We start from the raw sequence: 23,920 nt of genomic DNA, 5'->3' as shown, positions 1-23,920 counted from the left end.
AGGCCTTTGTATTTTCACTAGAATCTGTTACGAGAAAGTTTGATGGTTAATAGTGGTTTGTGATGGCAGGGAACCAAAGATTAATATCTTTTGTATATCGATTAACACAAAAAATAAGATGACTTTATCCATTGAAAACCGTCAGTCACTATGAGAGATTGTAGGAAAGATTGACCAGTAAACCTTATTTAAATGCAATATATTATGATCTATATGATGATCCTACGGATCAAATTGAATTGAACTTATTTTTTTCATGTACGAAATAATGTCATAGTAAAATCAAAAGGGCTGCAAGTGAAAAAAGAAAGAATAAAAAAAGTGAACCTCTCCTGAATCCATTCACCATAACTTCCCTAACATTACAAGTCTTATTGCGGTCTGCAGTCTGAAAATGTTCTAAACATGTATATATTATTTCTTCTAATCTTCCATTTGCTATTATGTCACTGAGCTGAGTGACATCATCTGGGGAGGGCAACGGATCAGCTCTATTGCTAACAGCGGTTGCATTGTTTGTGTCACTTTTCTGATTGCATAGCAATTTTTAGATGCAGCTGTTGCTGCACTGTCTTCATTATCCAGAAAGTCACTTGTTATGTCCTTAAAATCCCTGTCAGTCAAATAACTTGGCTTGGAAGTAACAGTGCCCACTTCTATGTCTCCAGCAAGCATGACTACAACTCTTGACATGGGTGGCCGCAGCATTGGCAATGCTTGAATGCACAGGAGGCCTACTCCAATTATTCGAAGAGCTTCATCTTCATTGAATTCGGTTAATGTGGGATCAACCAAGCCCAACCTGATAATCTCCAAAACACTACCACCAAAACTGAATACATTAGCCTTTTCTGTTAGGTGTCCGCGCATTGCATATTCAGGTGCTAGATAGCCTCTGCAAGATGATTGACAGTATTAGGCCTACAATGTGTGCTTATATATGCCTTTTCAATGTGAAAGGTGGTTGAAGAAGCTTACATTGTGTCTGCAACTCTGGTGCTTATATGAGTTTTCTCGTCATCATATAGCTTTGCCAGTCCGAAATCTGAAATCTTGGGGCAGAGTTTAGCATCAAGTAAGATGTTACTCGCTTCAACATCTCGATGTATAATCTTTAGTCTTGATTCCTCATGAAGATAAGCTAGCCCTCTTGCCGTTCCCATGCATACACTGAACTGGGTTGGCCAATCAAGATGCAACTCACTATTTCCTGCAGAAATGATAGCTGCATTAGTAAATAATAACTTGCAAAACTTAGTATCTATTGAATTGGGAAATTTAGGATTTAGGGATGATCTCTAGGAGAAATTTGGAGCTTTCTAAAATACTGTTACTTAGCTCCATATGAAACTTCGACTCATATAATGAAACAACTGAAATTCATTAAGTTTGTAGTTTGTACCGATGTATATATGATCGTGATGTGCATCTCATACCGAACAATATTTGATTGAGCTTTGTTTTCGAGATATTCATAAACAAGGAGGCTCTTCATTCCTTCAATGCAGCAACCGTATAGTCTCACAAGATTATGATGTTGCACTGTAGAGATGGTGGTGATCTCATTTATAAGCTGATCTTTCCCTTGGTGAGATGCCACAGAAAGTTGCTTCACAGTGATTACTCTTCTATCAGAAAGTGTACCGTTTACCGTTTCCAATGTAAAGTATTGATCATGCATTACTTGAAAGATAAGTGACCTTGTAAACATGTCCAAGCTTATTTGAAGAGTCAAAGTCTTTTGTTGCAGATCTCAACTCAGCGTAACTGAAAGTGTTTCGTTTAGGACCTATCGCCTATAGCACTGCATATTCAATAGAAATTTCGATAGCATCAGTCACATAACACACCAGTCTTTATATTATTTCTAGACCCTCTATGACTCCCTTACCTTCCTGATCATAATCATCTCCTTTTCTCCTTATGTAAAAAACTGCAAAGATCAGAAGGCCAGAATTCCCAGAGAGATGGCAACACCAACAATTAGCCCTGACTGGTTCTTTTTGCGTATAGCTTTTGGCGGTAGCCCACTCACAGTTGGTACAAAATCTGAGCAGCATATTTTAGTGAGTAGTAGTAAGAAACAGATGAGCCCAGTTAGTACAAGTCATCTTGAATGAAGGTGAAAAGGAACCACAAGTTTCACCTGGAACAACGCTAAGAGCCGAAATTGATGGTCCATAATCACCTTGATGAGGTACACAGCAAGTACCTTTACCAGCCCAAAATAAGTGAATTTCCAGGTGGTTCTCAGACACTGTAGCATTGAAATTCTTTGTAATTGCTCTGTTAACACCACCTGCCTCCTTCGATATATCGAAATCCTTTAACTGGAGAGTTCCCTAGAGGACAATGTGGGATAGAATTCATATTTCTCATTTCACTTAATGATGCAGAAAAGAAGAAAAGATTAGGCCCCAATCCTGAACTAATCTTATTTCTACTACATCATTTAAAGCATGTGGAGTTGTAATAGTAAAATCTATGGACAATAAGAATATGTTTACCTGAATATAGATATCGAAAACACGCCTACCAAGGCTCTTCCAAGTTTGTAAGCTTTGATCTTCAAAAACCGTTCCTGCAAATAGCAGGCTTATATCATAAGGACCATTCTCAAGACCAAGGCCATAGTATCGAAGTGATCCAGCAGAAAGTCTTGAAGTCTGATAAAGCTCTGGTGTTGGGGTTGCAGTTACTTGAACGAGAGAGTTTTGCACGTATGATGGATCTGTTCTCTCGTAAAACATTCCCACATTACTCACTGCCCATTTTCCTGTACTTGTTACATTAAATGAAGCTGCAGTAAGAGGTGTGTTCTCAGTCTCATAGACTACATTATCTGCTGTTATCTGTCTACCACCACACTTGATTGCAAACTTTGCATCTGAAAATACAAAGATCAAGCACTAATAATTTTAACAACAGAACTTAAAATGCATTTCGACACTATATTAGAGAGAAGAATTCAACGGCAGAAAGAAAACGGCCTACAGCGCGGAGCATTCTTATTGCAAGGGAAGTCTCTCTGAAGACAGTTCAATCCAGGGAAGACACTGGCAAGCACATAAAACATAACATCTTATTTTTATTGAAGATTCAATAAGCATTATCAAAAGAGAAATTATAGCTCACCTGACGTTTGATCTGTCAAATGCAAAGTTGTTAGCCACCAGATTCCTATATTATTCAAAGCAGCAACCAAATTTATACAAAATTCTGAAGCATTCTTGTTATTGAAACATAGATGCAGGTTTTACAATTAAGTAGATTACAAAGACATTATGATATTGAAGATTGTTGCTTGACAATAACCCTTTAAATCTCATAATGCTTAAGCTCAATAGCAATGTATAGAAAATGAAGTAAGAACTTATTATATTGTTTGTGAGACATACATCTGCAAATTTGAAGTCACCCAAGATGGAAAAGATCCTGACAGAAAATTGTATGATAAATCTCTGCAGAAAATTATAAGTATGTTAGGTACCTGTGATGTAACCAAAAACAGCCGGAAAAAAGAACTCAATTGCATTTATCAAATGGTTTTGGACATTTAGAGAAGCACAGTGAGATGACCATTATAAGAGTTTGTAAAGAACTCAATTCCATTTATCAGTGGACTAATTCCAAGACGCACATAAAAAAATTTGGCAATATAAATTGATTCTAAAACAGAATGGGTTTGCCATAAGATTGGCAACACTATATCTTTCTTTGTTCATGTTTTGTAGTGATGACCCAAATTCTGTAAGTGGTTACCCAAATTCAAGAAGCAGAGACTTGAAAGGCATTAATTGACTATCTGAATACACTTAAGTATGTAGAACGGTTAGGACCATGTTTGTTTGTTAGTTTAGTCAAACAAAGTGGGTATAACGACAACAATTGTAAAGTACAATTTGTTGTGAAAATGCGACTAGCAAATACACGTCATTTTCTATCACATAAGAGTTTGTATATTAAAGTTGTATTAAAATGTATATAAAGAGAGTGTGAGTGCGGCAAAATAGAGAACAAAAATAATCTTTTCTTCATTAATAGTGAAAATTTTCTCTATCATTTGCCTGTGGTTTTTCCCCTTATTGAATGTGTTGAATATTGGTGCATCTTGTTGTTTGCGTTTCTGTAGGTTTAGTAACAGCTCATGTCAACCTATTTCTCACCTCATCATTCATGTGACAGACATTAATCCTTTTCATCTCTAAAAATTACAAAAGAAGATAACACAAACAAGAAACGTAACATTCATCTTAGACTTGCTATATATGTAAAATCAAGGCTTACATGGTTTGAAGATTTTCATTTTTTCGGCTAGGAAGGTTGCCTGACAGACTATTGTTTCCAAGAAACCTGGCCATTGAAGAGAAACATAAGGCTCGAATTGAATTTAAAACAAACATAACTTTTCAATACTCAAAATCTTGAAATTGATAGATGGAAGATTGATGAATTTTACAAATGAGTAAGAGTACTGATATTGAATAAAGCACTCGGGATTTCACCAGTTAAGTTGTTGAAACTCAAATCCCTGCAATACAAAGATGAATTTTAGTTAAAAACAAAATAATCAGTGGAAAAGCACTTGTGATGTTGTTTCTAATATCAACTTACAAAGTCATTAACTTTTGGTATTCTCCAATGCCAGAAGGAATCCCACCAGTGATCATAGCATTTCTCAGGGATCTACATATAAAAACAAAAACGATTGGGGTCAGAAATGAAAGATTAATCAAGAAGAACAGAACATATGAATTTAAGTATTTATAAACTTACAAGTCAGTTAATCCATTCATTCTTCTAATGAAATCAAGAGAAGAGCTACCATTGTATATGTCACTGATTCGCCTACATAATTAAGTTGAACATGAAGGAATTAGAAAGTGTGTGAAATCAATAATGCAAACTATCCCACTCAAATGTAAAGAAAAAGAATTAGGCACGATTTATTCTGCTTCACCCAAAACAAGGCTATGTTATATTATTCTCCTGAAACCCTTCAAGGATTCTTATATCTATGATAAACACTACAATGATTACTTTTCCCAAGAGAAATTCTAGATCTGTTCTTTATGAGATAAACCCAAATCATTTCAGTGAGACCTGTATGCATTAACATAGTGGCTTATAGATGAAAGAATCACCAATTCCAACATAACAAAACTAATATGAGTACTCTTTGCAGAGAGAAAGGGGGAATGCTTTTCTGATCTAAGTTCAATCTCCTGAGGTTTTACAATTCTCATCACACCTGTACATGGATGATAATGTATGATTATGATTCATGAACTTGCAGTTTATTAAGGTGAAAATCCGATAAGGAGAGGATCATAGTCCTTGAGTAAAATATCAAAAACTGGACATAAAAAAAGAGTACACTGACAAGGAGATCAATGAAGTCAAGTTAGAAAAATTTGATGGTATAGGGCCTTCAAATGCGTTCCCTTGAAATCTCCTGCAAAGAACATTTACATGAACTCTATGCTCTCATTCACAGAATACAAATGAAGATTATGCAGAAATTTTTGCCGCTTACAGCGATATAAGCTTGCTCCAATTCCCAATAAAGTCCGGTATTTTGCCTGTGAAAGGAACATCTGATGCCCACCTGAATTTTACAAAGACTCATTGTAAGCTAGTTTCTGGCAAATTAATCTTCAGTCAGGGGACAAAGAGAATTTCATAAACATGTAGACAGAATCTTTCTTACATAGTTTGCATATTCCGAAGATTTACAAAAGTTGAGGGAATCTCACCACTCAATCCACAACTGTTAATGTATCTGCAAAATTAGTATTAAAAGGATTTGTTATTGCAGAACTTGTAAAGCTTAAGAGTAGAATTAAGTGTTTGACTTATACAAATAAGGAAGGTGGAACCTACAATTGCTCAAGCTTGGCTAAGTTACCAAGTTCTGGAGGGAGTGTACCTGAGAAATTGTTAATGCCAAAAGACCTACATAACATATATCAAATGAACATATTTATCTCGAGGAATCATCAATGATGTGAATGTTTCTTCTCTTCAAAATCAAAATAAAGATTTAAGTTTACTAGTTCCTATTTTATAGCAGTGATTGAAGTCATAAATGGGTTACTCGAATCAGCAGTTAGACTTTTCACTATATTTAAGTGTGTTAGGATCTTGTTTGTGTGTTCATTTAGACGAACAGAGCAGGTGCCATCAGTGGTAACCAGATTTGGAGTGACTTATGGTAAAGCAAGTTGTCATCACATCTAACAACTTAAACTGGTAGATGAGTGCTTAACATTAATCCAATTCTAATCATAAACTCATTTTAAAAGAGGAAGAAATATTCAATCTTACAAAACAGTTAACTGCATAAGGTTTCCAAGCTCCTTGGGAACAGGCCCAGAAAATGCATTGTGGGCAATTGACCTAGAAACAGCCATGGAACAAAACAAACAAGCATCAATTAGCCCTGTAATAATCCTTACAGGAATCAGAATTATTATTAGTCAAGGGAAATGCAAACTAGAATCCTATCTTTCATCTTACCTTTCACATGTTACATGTTCTAGAATACATGTTAATAGAATGTTCATAAACACAGTTAGAATTATAAGTATTATTTTTCCATTCTTGATATAGATAAGTTGCAAGTGATGTTGTTTATATCTAGTTTTGAGCACTCAATTAGATAAGTACTCAATTGGATATCAAAATAATATATCATTATATGATTTGCTCAAAATCACAGAATTACTTGATAACGTATTATCTGGTTTTCCAATTGAATACTTAAAACTTGATACATATAGTTTATTTAATAGTTATTTCTAACATTGATTTGCAACTAAGAAATACTCACAGTAGCATTAATCGCGATAAGTTTCCAATAAATGCAGGCAAGGGACCAGTGAAATAGTTTTGATCGATTTTCCTACAAACCTCAAAAAGAAAAAGAATAGCATGATGATATCTATAGATAAGGAAATTGAAAGTAAGTGGGAAAAATCATACAAAAATTCGAGATATTTCAAAGCCACTAGCTCTTCTGGAATTACTCCTCTTTTGTTCAGAGCATAAACTCTCCTGTAAGATGAATTATAATGTTAAAACTTGTAATATTGAGCTATGAACCTGCAAATAGAATGGCAGCATTCAAGGAAGAAGGAAGGCTCACAGTCGGGTGATATGACAGGTTGAGCCACTGTCGTAAGTGCAGTCACATTTGATAGCTGGATTATTCCTAGGGTCCTCAAAATTAAGAGTATCATTGATGGCAGTTCCACTGCATGGCTCTCCACTTATATTCCACAGACCAGCCACTGCTTCTGCACCCCATTGCTCGAATATTGAATTTAGTGCTCTCACTGCTCACAACACCATGCATCCATATTGAAGTTGATTAAAATTTTGATGAATATAAATGTGATGCAGTTATTAAAAAAGAAAAGGCATGCATGGAGATTGCTGGCTTTGTTAGAGTCAGTCTTGAGTTAGAGTTTTAGTTTAGTAGTTTGATTCGAGATGGACTTGTTTGTTTATTTGATGAGACTATTTATTTTGTCAATGATACTATCTATCCTGGTTTATGACAATATTGTTACTTTACCTACAACTTTTCGATGATATTATATATTAATTTAAAAGAGTTTGAACTCGAGTTGGGATATTTATGAATCCTATTTGAGATTGAGCCAACCTTAAACTTAAGTTGGTTTAGATTGATTTCACCCAATGGTGAAAGGAGGTGGTGTCAAGAAGGGTCAATTGACCCTCCTTGACTTTTAAAAAAAATCCATAAGTTTTTATATATATGCAATTGTATCCTTAATATTATATGTACAATGTTATAATATAAAATATATTTTCAATCTTTGAACAAGTAAACAAGTAAGGTTATATTCAAGCCGAATTTGTTGAAATTAAAAAATGACATCAGTTTGAACGAGCCCATAACAAGCTCAATTCAAGTTCAAGTTCGAGCTTGAGAGTTAAAAATTTTCTAATTCTAGCTTGAGGGGTGTTCGGTTATAAGCATAAAAAATTTGATACGAAACAATTTAAACGATATTATTTTAACCAATACACATAAAAACAATGTCGTTTTAGTCTTTTTTTGTTTTGTTACAATACAGAGTCAAACTCGACTCAAACTTGAACCAAACTTAAGCTCGACTCATTTTAAACAGGCCTAGCTAGAACAACTTTGAGGGGAGTTTGATTCCTCTCAAACCGAGCCAAGCTTGAGCTTAGGGAAGCTTGAGTTCGAGTTAACTCAAGTCCAACCCTATAAACAAGCAACAAAAGTAGACTAAGTGAAGGAGAGTCATTTGTACTTCTCACATGCTCACCCCATTCTCCACAACGTTTTCAACCCTCCTTTATCTTCATTTCATATTGTTGATCCTTTAATCCTTCAAGTATCAAAACATTGCCAACCTTTTCTCCACAACATTCTCAGATTTATCTTTACATTTTGGATATGTGTGCTAATGTCAAATATATAAGATTGAACGGGATTCAAGATTTTGCAAAAGTGATGATAAAATGTTTCTATTAGTTTTTTTGTTGATGAAATTAGTATTAATTTTACCTGTTACCATTGCTAGTATAGAGAAAACAATTTTAATACTGAATTTTGTGAATAATCATTTATGAAATAAAATGAGTGGTTAGTGATTGAACGATAATTTAGTTGTGTATATATACTAAAAGTCAGTTTTTAAACTTGGAAAATATGAGGTTACAGGGGCAAAAATAAACATTTTAAAACTTTAGGATAATTGATAATATAAGTTTAAATAAAATTTCTAAATGATAATTTTACCTTTGACAGTAATTGTGAAATTTAACAAACAACGAGTATTTAGGATTTTCGATAGTTAGCGGGTGGGAACTAGGTTTGCATCAAACTTTGGATAGGAAATAGTCTTTTGGCCTTAACATTATTAAGTGTAAATTTGATTTGAGTCTAACTGAATCGAAGCTTAGAGTTGATTCAAACTTAGACTAAAGTCATAATGACTAATTTGAACTTAAATTGAAGCTCATTTGAGTTAGCATACAATGCCACCAAAGGTTAAGTGAGGGGATGAACAACATTACCAAATGGACAAACGAGTCAATCTTAAATTGAGTTATCATACTAGAGTTTCAGTTTAAAATCAACTTATTTGAGCTAACTCGAATTTGATCCACTTCTACAACAAATGATCATTTTAGATTTCGGATTAGATTAGTTGATTTGATCAATTTGATCGAGAACCAGTCGCAAATCAAATCCATTGAATAGTAAAAATTCATTTTAGTCAATAGACAAAATTAACTCGTAGTTGAATCAATGTGAATTAGATAAGATTTTAGATTTGGATGGTTTTATTTCGAAAATTCATTATAATTTAATAAATATATATTAAACAATATTTATACACGTGAAGATGAAAAAAAAAAGGCAGAAGTTAAGCTTGGATACATATAATAAATAAACTGTCAAAATCCGAATAAAGAATCTTTCGGTGATAAATCAAGAATGGTTTTTCCTGAGAATTTTTTCAAGTGCCGACACACATGCGAAATGATATAATACATATAAATATTGGAACACCGAAAGAAATGAAATAAAAAATACAAAGAAAGAAAGAAGAAGACTGTACCTTCACTGGGGTCAGTAGCGGCATCATTTGTTTGAGCACTGGATTTCTGGATTACAAGGAAGATTATAATAAAAATGCAAATACGCAAAAGACAAGGGGGAAATCCTGAAGAGGAAAGCAGCTTTGCTCTGGAAGTCATGATTTTCATTTGGTTTACAAGAGAATAATGACGAGATAATAGATCTCAACTCAGTTATATAGACAACTAAGAGAGGGACTGAAGTGGGTTAAAGGTGGAAGAATAAAACGTACTGGAATAATAAAACGTAATGGATCTCATCAGAAAGGCATCATCTGTACCTTGTGTGGACAAGAAAAACTGATGACAGTATTATACGGCCAAAACTCTTCTTTAATAGAGATATGTAATTTACGATATGATCAGTGATTAACATTTCGACTATGTGTCAACCCATAAATAGAGATGAAATATAAATAAAGAATGATCTCACCCAAAAGCAGTAAGGAGGAAACAAGAGTTAATATCTATCACAACTCTTCCAATCTCTCTAATATTTTATAATAATTTTTTATTGTCATAGAACCACTACTTATAATTATGACAATTACAATCAAAATGCAACATCGTTAGGATCACATAATGATGATAACATCTATCAAGTTACATAATTTTATACTACATGTACAATATAAAATTATATGTATAAATTGAGATAGTAATATCTAATTGATTGATTTTAAAGTAAGAGAAAACATAAATACTCATGTCACTCAATTACAAGTGTCATACAAATTCATGTACATAAATTCATATAATTTATTTATACGTATAATTTTATCCATTTTAAGTAATATAAGTTTCAGTTTAAAATATATATAGAAGTATAATCTAAAGTCTCTTTTAAGTTTCGATTGTTGAATGGTCATATAAAGATGACAAGTCAACACCATTTGCAGAGCCCACCCTGGTGGAAACGATAAGGCATGCTAGGTTTACATTGGTTGACGATGTAATATCAACATCCCTTTGCTGTTGCCAACCAAGTCAACTGATGTAGACACCAACGCATGCATTCAATTATATATGGAAAAAATCTTTCCGTGTTGACAATATGCTCATCTCATCTAGACGTCGGCCACTAAACATGAGTCTACATCCACGGAGACGATATTAGCTGAGTGATTTAAAGAAAGTAGTGATATTACAATGTTAGAAGGCGTAGATGCTAATAGGATACTAGAAGTGTCTCTCTCTTTGCCTTTTCATTGTCTTAAATTTATATTAGTGGAATTATGCTTATGTATGTGTCTAAATAAGAAAAGTAAAAAAGAATAAAATTATGTATACAAATAAATTGTAAAACTAAGATAGTAGCTTGTAATTAAGTGATGTGATTGTTTACTTATTCTTTCACTCCAAAACCAATCAATTAGATGTTATAACATATATAAAAATTTGTATAGGCCAAAGGACTATTTCCGACCCAAGTTTAGGTGTATCCTTAAAGTTACACTTGCGGGGTTTGAAAAGCCAAAAGTCCTATCCATCCATTTAACATCTCAGTTAGGGTTAAGAGTAAAACTGTTATTTAACAAAAAAAATTTGAAAACTAAAGTTTTATTACCTTTACCCCCCTCAGTTTAAAAGCTCCCATTCCCCCCACTCAAAGTTTGAAAAATCAATTTTTCCCCCAAAGTTTGCAAATCGTCACCGAAGATTGCGAACCTTAACTCTCCCTACTAATCACATCCCAACTACCAACGAAACCTATCTCCTCCGACGAAGATGAAATTGCCTCCCAAGTAGCGCTTTTGTTTACTGTCGTCGGCTCAACATAATGCTTCCGTCTATTTATTAATGTAGACGGGATCTTTTAGCTCCACTTCTTCGACATTTGCAATTTGCACTTCTTCATAAAAAGGTTTGAGTCTGTGTTCATTAACTTTAAACACTTTCAAGGTCGCTAAGCTCTGAATCTTTACTGCATCATGCGGAAAAACGTTAGTAACAACAAAAGGTCCAATCCAACGAGAACGCAATTTACTTGAAAACAATTGAAGTCTTGAATGATAAAGGAAAACTTTTTGGCCAACTAAAAATTCTTTTCTGGAAATTATTTTGTCATAAAATGCTTTTGTTTTCTCCTTATAAATTCTAAAACTCTCGTAAGCGTCATTGCAAATTTCTTCTAATTCTTGCAACTGTAATTTTCTATGTTCACCACTCTCATCCAACTTCATGTTGCATTGCTTGACAACCCAATATGTTTTATGCTCTAATTCAACTAGGAGATGGCAAGTCTTACCGAATACTAACTTGTATGGCGACATACCAATTGACATTTTGTACGCTATTCTATATGCCCACAACGCATCCTCCAAGCGCAAACTTCAATCCTTTTGTTTTGAACCAACGTTTTTCTCAATGATAGATTTAATTTCTCGGTTTGAAACCTCAGCTTGTCCTCTAGTTTGTGGATGGTACAACTTAGCAATCTTATGTGTTACACCATATTATTTTAATAGCGCCTCTACTGTTTGGTTACAAAAATGCTTCCCTTGATTGCTAATTAGGGCCTTCGGAATACCAAACCTACTGAATATGTTAAATTTAAGGAAACCTGAAACAACTTTAAAGTCATCAGTTCAGGTAGCTTTCACTTCTACCCACTTCGAGACGTAATCAACAGCTAATAAAATATAAACGTAACCAAACAAAGATAGAAAAGGCCTCATGAAATCAATACCCCAAACATAAAATATTTCACAAACTAAAATAGGAGTTTGAGGCATTTCATTTTTCTATGAAATATTACCTATTTTCTGACAGCTTTCACAAGATTTGCAAAAAGAGTAAGAGTTTGAAAATAAAGTTGGCCAGAAAAATCCATAATCCAGAATTTTTCTTACTATCCTTTTGGCTCCAAAATGGCCTCCACAAGCATATAAATGGCAAAAGGTAATAATAGAAGAAATTTTTGTTTTAGGTACGTACCTTTTTACAACCTGATAAGCGCAATGTTTCAACAAATATAGATCATCCCATACGTAATACTTTGCATCATTTTTCAGTTTGTCTCCTTGAGCCTTAGATAAATCAGCTTGCAGTATGTTAGTAACCAAATAATTCACAATGTTTGCGTACTAGGGTAGTCTATAGCTTGCTAAAAATAACTGCTCATCAGAAAATTGCTCCTGTAGATTCTGCTCTGTTTTCACATGAACCAAGCAGCTTAAATGGTCAACAACAAGATTCTTTTGTCCAATTTTATCCTTGATCTCTAGGTCAAATTCACTCAGTAGAAGAATCTATCTTATAAGCCCTGGTTTTGCCTCCTTCTTTGTTATCAATTACCTAAGGGTTGCATGATCAAAATAAATAACAACTTTAGTACCCAATAAATAAGAACGAAATTTTTCTAATAAAAAACAATAGCCAAGAGTTCTTTTTCAATGGTTGAATAATTTTTTTGTGCATCATTTAAGGTCATTGAGGCATAATATATAACATGTGGCACCCTTCCAACTCGTTGGCCCAAAACAACTCCTACGACGTAATCACTTGTGTTGTACATTATTTCAAATGGAAAACTCCAATTAGCCTTTCCAACATTTGATCAATAAATGGCAATGAAAAATGATCTTTATGGGTTACAACATTTAATTTCCTATAATCGATACAAACCCGTCACCCATTTTGAACTCGAGTGGGCACCAATTCATTATTTTGATTTTTTACCACTGTGATACCATTTGCTTTTGTACAACTTGAATAGGGCTGACCCATTCGCTATCTGAAATTGGATAAATTACTCCAACTTGAAGCAACTTCAAAATTTCCATCTTTACTACCTTCATCATCAGCGGGTGTAACCTCCTTTGTGGCTGTCGAATTGGTTTAGATCCATCTTCAAGAAGAATTCGATGCATGTAGGTAGAGGGACTGATTCCTTTAATATCAGCAATGGTCTATCCTATGGTTGTTTTGTGCTTCTTCAGAATCTGCACCAGTTTTTCTTCCTACTACTTATTTAACTTACTAGAAATAATTACCGGTAAGGTCTCCCCATCTCCAAGGTACACATACTTGAGGTGATTTGGAAGCAGTTTCAGCTCCAGCTCTGGTGGTTGTAAAATAAAAGGTACTAGCTTTTCATTAGGCATTGACAGCTTAATATAAGATATATTACCTGTATTTTTCAACTCCTTGAACTCATTTATTTCTGCCACTGTATTTTACACATCAGAATTTAATTTAAATTCATCACTTTCTTTTAAAATTTTTTCATAGTTAGCCACTTCTAACTCATCTTCACCATAATATCCTGCGCTAGAGAATCAATTAAATCAATTGAATAAATAGAAAAATCCACATCAGGATATTTCATAACATCATAAATATTAAACTGGACAACTTCACCATCAAACTCTATGGTTAATGTGCCTTTATGAACATCAATTTTTGTTTTGGTTGTTTTCAAAAAAGGTCTTCCTAACAAAATAGGTGCTGATTGGTCATTATTTTTCATGTAAAAAACATAAAAATCAGCTGAAAAAATTAACTTGTCATTAACCTGAACATTATCTACGGGTTCTTAAGAAGGAAATGCTGGAGTCTAGCAACTGCATTTGGGGTACCCCACACGTCTCTGATAGAAGTAGGAATGGTTTATCAGGTCTAGTCTCATAGAAAACTAGCAAGTCAGACAATTGTCCGGATTCACTACAATTTTACATAGAGCCTGACTCCACTTTTTATGCTCTTAATAGGTAATTACAAACAAGTTTATTTATTTATTGATGGCTGCAATCGTAGGAATATAAGAAGTAAAACTAGGTTGACTGTAGTTATATTCTTTTCTTTCTTTTTATATACGTTTACATAAAATGCATTATTTTGTTCTGCTCAATTTTTTGTTGCTAAAAGCAACAAAGATGCTATATACACAATGATTTTATTTTGCATAGCAAAATGTAAAATGCGGCTTAAATGTGTTAGAGAGTAATTTAGTCATTATGCAATGTTTTGTAGCCTGTGTGGTAATTTGAAGCAAAAGGGGTAATTTAGTCTTTTTTGTTGAGTGTTTAACCTAAGTATATAAAGTTTCTTATTAGGGTTTAGCGTAACACAAAAGTATTATGGGTCGATTTTCTTGTTCTTGCTCTGTTCTTTGAAACTGGGCTGTGTTCTTGTGATTTAGTTGAACCAGGGAGAAATCCTCTGGTTTTCTCCGGTTGTATAAGTGTCTTAAGTTTTGATGAAGGCTTGGTGTGAGACTTTGGTTCATAGTGTGTCGTAGTCACATGAGGCATAAATAAGAGGGTTTTGTAAGCTGTATTTGCTTATATTTAATAGTGGATTCGATTAGAGCCTTGTCTCTGCCTTGGATGTAGGGTTTCAAATCGAAACCTAAACCAAGTATTTCTTGTGTTATCTTGTTGATTTTTGATGTTGCTTTTATTCTTTATTGCTTGCTAATTCAGTTTACTAATCTGATAAATCTTGAATAAAACATTCTTAATAAAACCTAATATAAAACTAACAAGTGGTATCAGAGCCAATTAGGGTTTTTTTTTTGAATGTTTTGATTGATCGATTTTTGGTGCTATTGTTTAAATCTTTGCCTATATATATATTCTTTGTTACTACTAATCTTGCTTCTTGCTAAAAGATTAAAAAGAAAATTGTCAGCAAAGAATTATGGGTCAAACCAGAATCAATATTGAGAAGTTTGATGGCAAGGGTGATTTCAACATGTGGAAAAAGAAGATGTATGAAGTACTGGTTCATCAGAAATGTGCAAAAGCTTTGGGAAAACCATTTGATTTCCCTGCAGGTATGACTAATGCTGAGATAGCTGAGGTAATGGAAAAGGCTTATAGTTTATTAATTTTGCATCTGTCTGATAATGTTTTGTAGAAAATTGATGATGTTGATACTACTGCAAAAGTATGGTTAAAAGTAGAATCCATGTATATGACTAAATCACTAATAAATAAAATATATTTGAAAGAATAGCTGTTTGGATTTAAAATGGATTCCACCAAGTCTTTAGAGGATAATCTTGATGATTTTCATAAATTGTTATTGGGCTAAATAGCATTGATGAGAAAATATCATATGAAAATCAAACAATAATAATCTTGAATTCTTTACCTGAATTCTTTAAGGATGTTAAAGTTGTCATAAAATATGGTAGAAACTCTTAGTCATTGGATGAGGTTTTGGGGGCTCTAAGATCTAAAGACTTAGAAATAAAATTTGAGAGGAAATTCATTAGTGAGGGTATTCAAATTAGAGGTAGACAAGAAAAAAGAAATAACTTAACAAATAAGAAGCTGATTAGATCAAAATCTAGATCAAAGAAAACATGCTGATTGTGTCATAAGAAGGCCACTTTAAAAGGAATTGTCTAGAGAAAAAGAAGGTACATACTAATAAACCTGAAAATTTAGAACTAGCAAATTTTATTGAGGGTTATGACAGTGCAGAAGTGTTAGTTCTTTTTGAAATAGGGTTAGATGAAGAGTGGGTAATAGACTCTGATTGTACTTTTCATATGACTCCTAGGAAAGAATGGCTTACTGATTTGAAGTACATAAATGGGGGAAAAGTTTTGATAGGTAATGATGATTCTTGTGATGTGACTGCAATAGGTAATGTCAAGTTTAAAATGTTTAATGGTTCAATAAAAATTCTTGAAAATGTTAGGTTAGTGCCTAAATTAAGAAGAAATTTGATTTCTCTTGGTGCACTTGATTTAAATGGTTTTTCTTATAAATCTGAAAAAGGTGTTTTAAAAATCATGAAAGGATATTTAGTTGTAATGAAAGGAAAATTATCAAATGGCTTATACATACTAGAAGGTAGTGTGGTGTCTGATGGCATGCATTCTGCTCATGATAACTTGGATGAAACAATCTTATGGCATAAAAGACTTAGGCATATTAGTATGACAGGTCTGGATGAATTGTGTAAACAAAATCTTATTGACCTAAACAAAATCTATGATTTAAAGTTTTGTGAAAACTGTGTGCTTGGAAAATCTCATAAGTTAAAGTTTGCATCTACTACACATAGATCCCATGGTATTCTTAAGTATGTGCATTCTGATGTGTGGGGTTCTCCCCATATCCTTGATTCATTATCTCATTCACACTATTTTATGACATTCATTGATGACTACTCTAGAAGAGTATGGGTATATTTCCTAAAGCACAAAGATGAAACCTTTGAGTGCTTTAAAGACTAGAAAAATCTAGTTGAGAATCAAACTAATAAGAAAATTAAAGTACTCAGAACTGATAATGGCCTAGAATATTGCAACAAATACTTTTCTGATTTTTGTAAGAAACATGGTATACTTAGGCATAGAACATGCAGTGAAACACCACAACAAAATGGTTTGACTGAGAGAATGAATAAGAGCATCCTAAATAAGGTTAGATGTATTCTAGCCGATTCTGGATTAAGTAAGAGGTTTTGGGTAAAAGTTGTGGCAACTGTCTGTTACTTGATAAATAGATCTCTATCATCTACATTAGGTTTTAAAACCCCAATTGAAATGTGGTCAAATAGACCACCTTTACTACATCACTTAAAATCATTTGGATGTCTTGCCTATGTTTATGCTAGTCAAGGTAAACTCAACCCAAGAGCATTAAAGGCTATTTTTCTAGGATATCCCACAGGCACTAAGGGCTACAAACTATGGTTGTTAGATGAGCATAAGTGTGTTGTTATTAGAAATGTTACCTTTAATGAATTGAAATTCTACAAAGATCTTTTCTCTTCAGAAGGACAATCTGGATAGGTTCAGTTTGAGGTGGAGACACCTATGTTAGGTCACCAAAGTAGTATTGAGTCTGCTTCTCAGCCTTTAGAGTCTAGTAAATGACCTGATCTAGGTCTAAATATAATTCGTACTTCAAAGTACGAAATCACAGACTTAAATCAGTAACCCTCACCACAGAGTCAAGTTGAGTGTCCTCATAGTCTAGAAAAACAAAGTTTATCTAACTATCAACTTGCTAGAGATAGACCAAGAAGAGAAATAAGACTATCTTCTAGATATGCTCAAGCTGATATCATCTCTTATGCTTTCCAAATAGGAGACTTGATTGAGATAAGTGAACCCTTGAACTATACCCAAGCCTGTAAGAGTAAATATAGCTCAGATTGGTTAAAGGCAATGAAAACTGAAATAGAATCATTGAAAAGGAATAATACCTGGTCACTTGTTGATAGACCATTGAAAGAAAAATTAATTGGTTGCAAGTGGATATTTAAAAGGAAACTAGGTATTCCTGGAGTTGAACAACCAAGATTTAAAGTAAGGATGGTGGCAAAAGGATTTTCTTAAAGAGGAGGAATAGACTACCAGGAAGTTTTTTCCCCTATAATTAAGCATACCTCAATAAGACTTATATTGTTAGCTGTTGTGTTATTTGACATGGAACTGGAACAGATGGATGTCATAATAGCATTTTTGCATGGAAAACTGGAAGAACAAATTCTTATGGAGCAACCTGAGGGTTTTGTAAAACCTGGAGCTGAAAATAAAGTATGTTTGCTTCATAAATCCTTGTATGGGCTCAAACAGTCTCCTAGATAGTGGTACAAGAGGTTTGATGAGTTTGTTCTATCCATTGGTGTTCTGAGATGCAATTATGATCATTGTGTGTACTATTTAAAATCTGATACTAGATATTATGTTTACTTGCTTCTATATGTTGATGATATGCTTCTAGCTTCTAAAGATATGTCTGCTTTGATAAATTTGAAATAAATGCTGAAAATTGAATTTGCTATGAAAGATTTAGGGTCAGCAAAAAGAATTTTAGGTATGGATATTAAAAGAGATAGAGGTAAGAGATATTTGTTTCTGTCACAGGTTGGATATATTAAAAAGGTGTTGAATTTATATAATATGTCTGAAACTAAACCTGTTAATGTTCCTATGGGTGCTCACTTTAGATTAAAATCCATTGTCAATCTATCTGCTACTGAATCTAAATTTATGAATAAAATACCTTATTCAAATGTTATAGGTAGTTTGATGTATGTAATGATTAGTTCAAGACCTAATATTGCTTATGCTATTAGTTTAGTAACTAGATTTATGAGCAACCCTTGAACTATACCCAAACCTGTGAGAGTAAATATAGCTCAGATTGGTTAAAGGCAATGAAAACTGAAATAGAATCATTGAAAAGGAATAATACATGGTCACTTGTTGATAGACCATTGAAAGAAAAATTAATTGGTTGCAAGTGGATATTTAAAAGGAACCCAGGTATTCCTAGAGTTGAACAGCCAAGATTTAAAGCAAGGGTGGTGGCAAAAGGATTTTCTCAATAAGACTACTAGGAAGTTTTTTCCCCTATAGTTAAGCATACCTCAATAAGACTTATATTATTAGCCATTGTGTTATTTGACATGGAACTGGAACAGATGAATGTCACAATAACATTCTTGCATGGAAAACTGGAAGAACATATTCTTATGGAGCAACGTGAGGGTTTTGTAAAACCTGGAGCTGAAAATAAAGTATGCTTGCTTCATAAATCCTTGTATGGGCTCAAATAGTCTCCTAGACAGTGGTACAAGAGGTTTGATGAGTTTGTTCTATCCATTGGTTTTTGAGATGCAATTATGATCATTGTGTGTATTATTTAAAATCTGATACTGGATATTATGTTTACTTGCTTCTATATGTTGATGATATGCTTCTAGCTTCTAAAGATATGTCTGTTTTGATAAATTTGAAACAAATGCTGATAACTGAATTTGTTATGAAAGATTTAGGGTCAGCAAAAAGAATTTTAGGTATGGATATTAAAAGAGATAGAAGTAAGAGATCTTTGTTTCTATCACAAGTTTTAAATATTAAAAAGGTGTTGAATTTATATAATATGTCTGAAACTAAACATGTTAATATTCCTATGGGTGCTCACTTTAGATTAAAATCTACTATCAATCTATCTGTTACTGAATCTGAATTTATGAATAAAATACCTTATTTAAATGTTGTAGGTAGTTTGATGTATGCAATGATTGGTTCAAGACCTGATATTGCTTATGCTATTAGTTTAGTAAGTAGATTTATGAGCAATCCTTGTAAAGAACATTGGTTTGCTGCAAAATGGCTAATGAAATATCTCAAAGGAACTGCAGGCTTTGGGTTATTGTACATATCTAATGCTACTAACAATTTACTAGCTAAAGAATTTTGTGATTCAGATTTTGCAGCTGACTTGGATAAAAGAAGGTCTCTAATTGGCTATGTTTTTACCTATGGTGGGAATATTGTGAGCTGGAAATGCAACTTGCAGTCTATTGTGGCATTATCCACCACTGAAGCAGAGTATATTGCCCTGACAAAAGCTGTGAATGAGGCTATATGTCTGAAGGGGATTACATCTGAACTAGGTCTGAGTTCAGATGTTCTTATGATTTACAATGATTCATAGAGTGTCATTCATTTTTCTAAAAACAATGCACATCATGAGAGGACCAAGCATATTGATTTGAGACTTCACTTCATCAGAGATGTGTTTTCCAACAAGCAAGTATTGGTTGAAAAGATCATGTCCAGTGTTAATCCAACAAATATATTGACTAAAGTTGTCCCTGTGAGCAAGTTTAAGGAAGCTTTAAACCTACTGAAAATTTGTCAAGCTTGTGACAGAAATGATACAGAACAGGTCTCCTAGTGGAATTCTCTTTTTCACCTATTTAAGCCAAGGTGGAGCTATGTAGAATGTGGCTTAAATGTGTCAGAGGGTAATTTAGTCATTATGGAGTGTTTTGTGGTCTGTGTGGTAATTTGAAGCAAAAGGGGTAATTTAGTCTTTTTTGCTGAGTGTTTAACCTAAGTGTATAAAGTTTCTTATTAGGGTTTAGCGCAGCACAAAAATTTTGTGGGTCGACTTCCTTGTTCTTGCTCTGTTCTTCGAAACTGGGCTGTGTTCTTGTGATTTAGTTGAACCAGGGAGAAATCCTCTGGTTTTCTCCGGTTGTGTAAGTTTCTTAAGTCTTGATGAAGGCTTAGTGTGAGACTTTGGTTCACGGCATGTCGTAGTCGCGTGAGGCATAAATCGGAGGGTTTTGTAAGCTGTATTTGCTTATGTTTAATAGTGGATTCGATTAGAGCCTTGTATTTGCCTTCGATGTAGGGTTTCAAATCGAAACCTGAACCAAGTATTTCTTGTGTTATCTTGTTGGTTTCTGATGTTGCTTTTATTCTTTATTGCTTGCTAATTTAGTTTACTAATCTGATAAATCTTGAATAAAACATTCTTAATAAAACCTAATTTAAAACTAACACAAAAGATAGAACAGATTTACTGAATCAGTCTTATTCATGTGAGATTTAGGCTTTTTCTATACTTTTTGCACACGGAAAGAGATGAGGTATCAATGACACACGAAAACACAATCACTTTTCTTGACAAACCCAGAAGAGGCAAGTAAAGAATGAAAGAGTCAGAAGGCAGGCACTTCGAGGCTTAAACTTTTTCAGAATCGTCGGCCTTGAAATGCAACGGAGGGGGAGAAACAGAAGGGCTAAGCTGGGTGGAGGAGAGGGAACTAATGACTTGTCATTTTCTCTGGCATAATTGTTCATTATTCTAGTTAAGATAAACTCAAACTCAAATTTAGAAATTCATTGTTCTAAATTAACTTTAAGATTGAACTAACCTTCATTTGGTTTAATTCAATTCAATTCTAGTCTTGTATGTAGTATCACTAGTAACTCTCAACCTTTATCGGTAGATATCTAAAGTTAATGTTTAGTTATAACAAAATCAGGGTAAAACAGTGCAATTAATATACACTAATTTTTACAATTATCAAGGGTTAACTGTTTTACAGACCACCTCGCACGCCGCAACTCTAAACCCAAATTAAAAAAAGCCAAAAAGATCGTATTTAAAAATTAAAAAAAAAAACCTTTGAAACTATCTAAGTAGACCCTAATAAATATCAGAGTTGACTAATTTTGACCAACCACAAATATGTTGCTCTGATTATATTTTGAACTTGAGTAATTTTCCATAAAATTAAAAAAAAAAGTTCTAAATCACACAAATCTTTAACCTAAAATTACAAATGCTAGATTAAAACAGGATTATATTTTTAATTTGAAAAAATTAAGAATACTTCCAAAATTAATATACCAAAAAACCTAGAAAAAGATTCTAAAATATAAAAATATTTCACGAGTTCAATTTTTTTTTAAAAGATTTTTATTAATCTTTAAGTTTTGTAAAGTAATTTTTAAAATTTTTCTATTTGATTTATAATTTTTATTTTCATGTATCTCTCATTCTTTTCATTATACCATATTATTTTCTAATTTTTACAAAGTCCTTTCCCATTTAAAAAGAAAATAGAATTTTATTTATTTATTAGATGTATTTTCGTTTTCTTATTAAAAAAACTTGTAATATTTTACATAATTACTAATTGTTTAAGCTTAATAAGGGTATGGGGGCTACTAGAGGTAAGGTAATAGTGAGGGGTGGGCTTGTAGCTTAACGCATTAAGATCATAATTCATTTATTCTATTCACCAATAAAAGTAACCAAAAGACACTAACAACTACTAACAACTAGGGATTTAGAATAAGGGTACAATCGAATTGAGTTGAGTATTGATGGACTTGATCACAATTTGCTAGGGTAAACCAAGGGTTGGTGTTGTAGGCTTGAGTTTGAGTTTGAGATAAAAATTACTAACTCAAGCTTAGCTTGAAAAAATATTGTAGAATCTCATAGCTTATATTTATCAATTATTTTACATATTCAAGGTTTGATGTTAGGGTGTGTGTGCAAATAATAAAGTTGATAGGGCTAGATGAAAACTTTCATACTAAAATAAAAGTTTACAGGGTAAATGTAAGGTTTTGGGGGTGTAAATACAAAATTTTATATTTTTAAGGATTTATTTATATTATGCAACTAATATAAGCTTGTAAGCTCATTGAGTCGAGTTACAACCTACTCAAACTCGTTTGAGTAAATACTTGAACCACTTAAGTTTGAGCTTAGCTCAACAAAAACTAAGCAAGCTTGACTTAAGATAGGCCGAGCTTTGAGTAGTTTGTGGGTAGCTCAACTTGATTATGACCTTAATTAAGAGTAATAGTGGCTATTATAGAAAGACTGAGACAAGTTATTAATGTTATAAGGGGTTTATCATATTTGGTCAAATCATGAGGTTTTAAATACTAATAGCTTCCAAATAATGACATTTCCATTATGGAATTATAATATGATAAAAGATAATTTGTGAAATAGCAATAAAAGGAGATGAAATTTTGGTGGGATTCGCTTTGGGCCGAGCTTGAACAATATCCAACTTAAGAATAGTTTAAATATAAAATAATCAATTTAAAATCAATTTATGATTTATAAATTGAGACTCGAACTTGGCTAAAAAATAATTTTACTTTGAATGTGATATGAGATGACTCACAGTCGAATATTTGATTGACTCAAATTTAGCTTATGAAAACAACTCTTGAACTTAATTCAAGCTTGAGCAACTAGATCAAGTTGAGCACTAGATGGAATGAAGTTTACTTTATGATATTAGCGTTGAATTGGTAGTGTTATTACTTTAGGACTTATTTCCAATGGAGTTGGTAGAATGAAGCTTTTATTTACTTAATATATAAGTGATTTGACAACAACTTGTATCCTTTTATTGTAATTTCATTCATCTTATAAGCATCTTATATTCTTTCATAGTCTAATATGATAATTCAGAAGGAGACCGATACACTTTATATTGTAATTATTAATTTCAGGTTATAAGTGTGAGTTGATATAACGTAATTAAGTTTTTTTATGGGAGAACCTGATTAACAATTTTACCTTTTGGTAATAAATTAATATAGACAATGTCCCTCCCTAGTTTTAGTTATATAAAAGCGCACAACTTTTCTTTGGGAATATCATTATTCTGCAAACGTTTTTCGCAAAACTTAGGGAGGAAGATTTTGCTCTGAGATTGAAAATCCATCTTCTCTGAATTAACAAGATGACACAAACAAGTATAGTTTGATCCCTAATTCATCTATAACATGATTTTGTAGCTTATTTTGATCAAATTAATTAAATTGGGCAGAAGTTCAATATCCTGTAATTTTACCATTTGTGTTAAATTTGATTTTTCTGCCTACACAGTTATCCAAAATAAAAAAGTTTTGAGTCTTGCAGTGCCTACAGTGTTGTGTTAGATTGTTATGTTACTACTATATCTAGATTGGTTGACACAAATTATTGTCTGAACGAGCGTCATGTCTTCCTAAAAGGTGAGAGCAAGA

The 23,920-nt window shown here is 33.0% G+C and overlaps 1 pseudogene; it reads right to left on the bottom strand.

Moving 5' to 3' along the window:
• Positions 1–205: 205 nt before the first annotated feature.
• On the bottom strand, positions 206–9,971 carry LOC123218262 (annotated as a pseudogene).
• Between the last annotated feature and the right edge of the window lie 13,949 nt (positions 9,972–23,920).

Source organism: Mangifera indica, chromosome 6 (genome assembly GCF_011075055.1).
Source record: "Mangifera indica cultivar Alphonso chromosome 6, CATAS_Mindica_2.1, whole genome shotgun sequence".
Classification (NCBI taxonomy): domain Eukaryota; kingdom Viridiplantae; phylum Streptophyta; class Magnoliopsida; order Sapindales; family Anacardiaceae; genus Mangifera; species Mangifera indica.
This window is presented reverse-complemented; position numbering and strand designations above follow the sequence as displayed.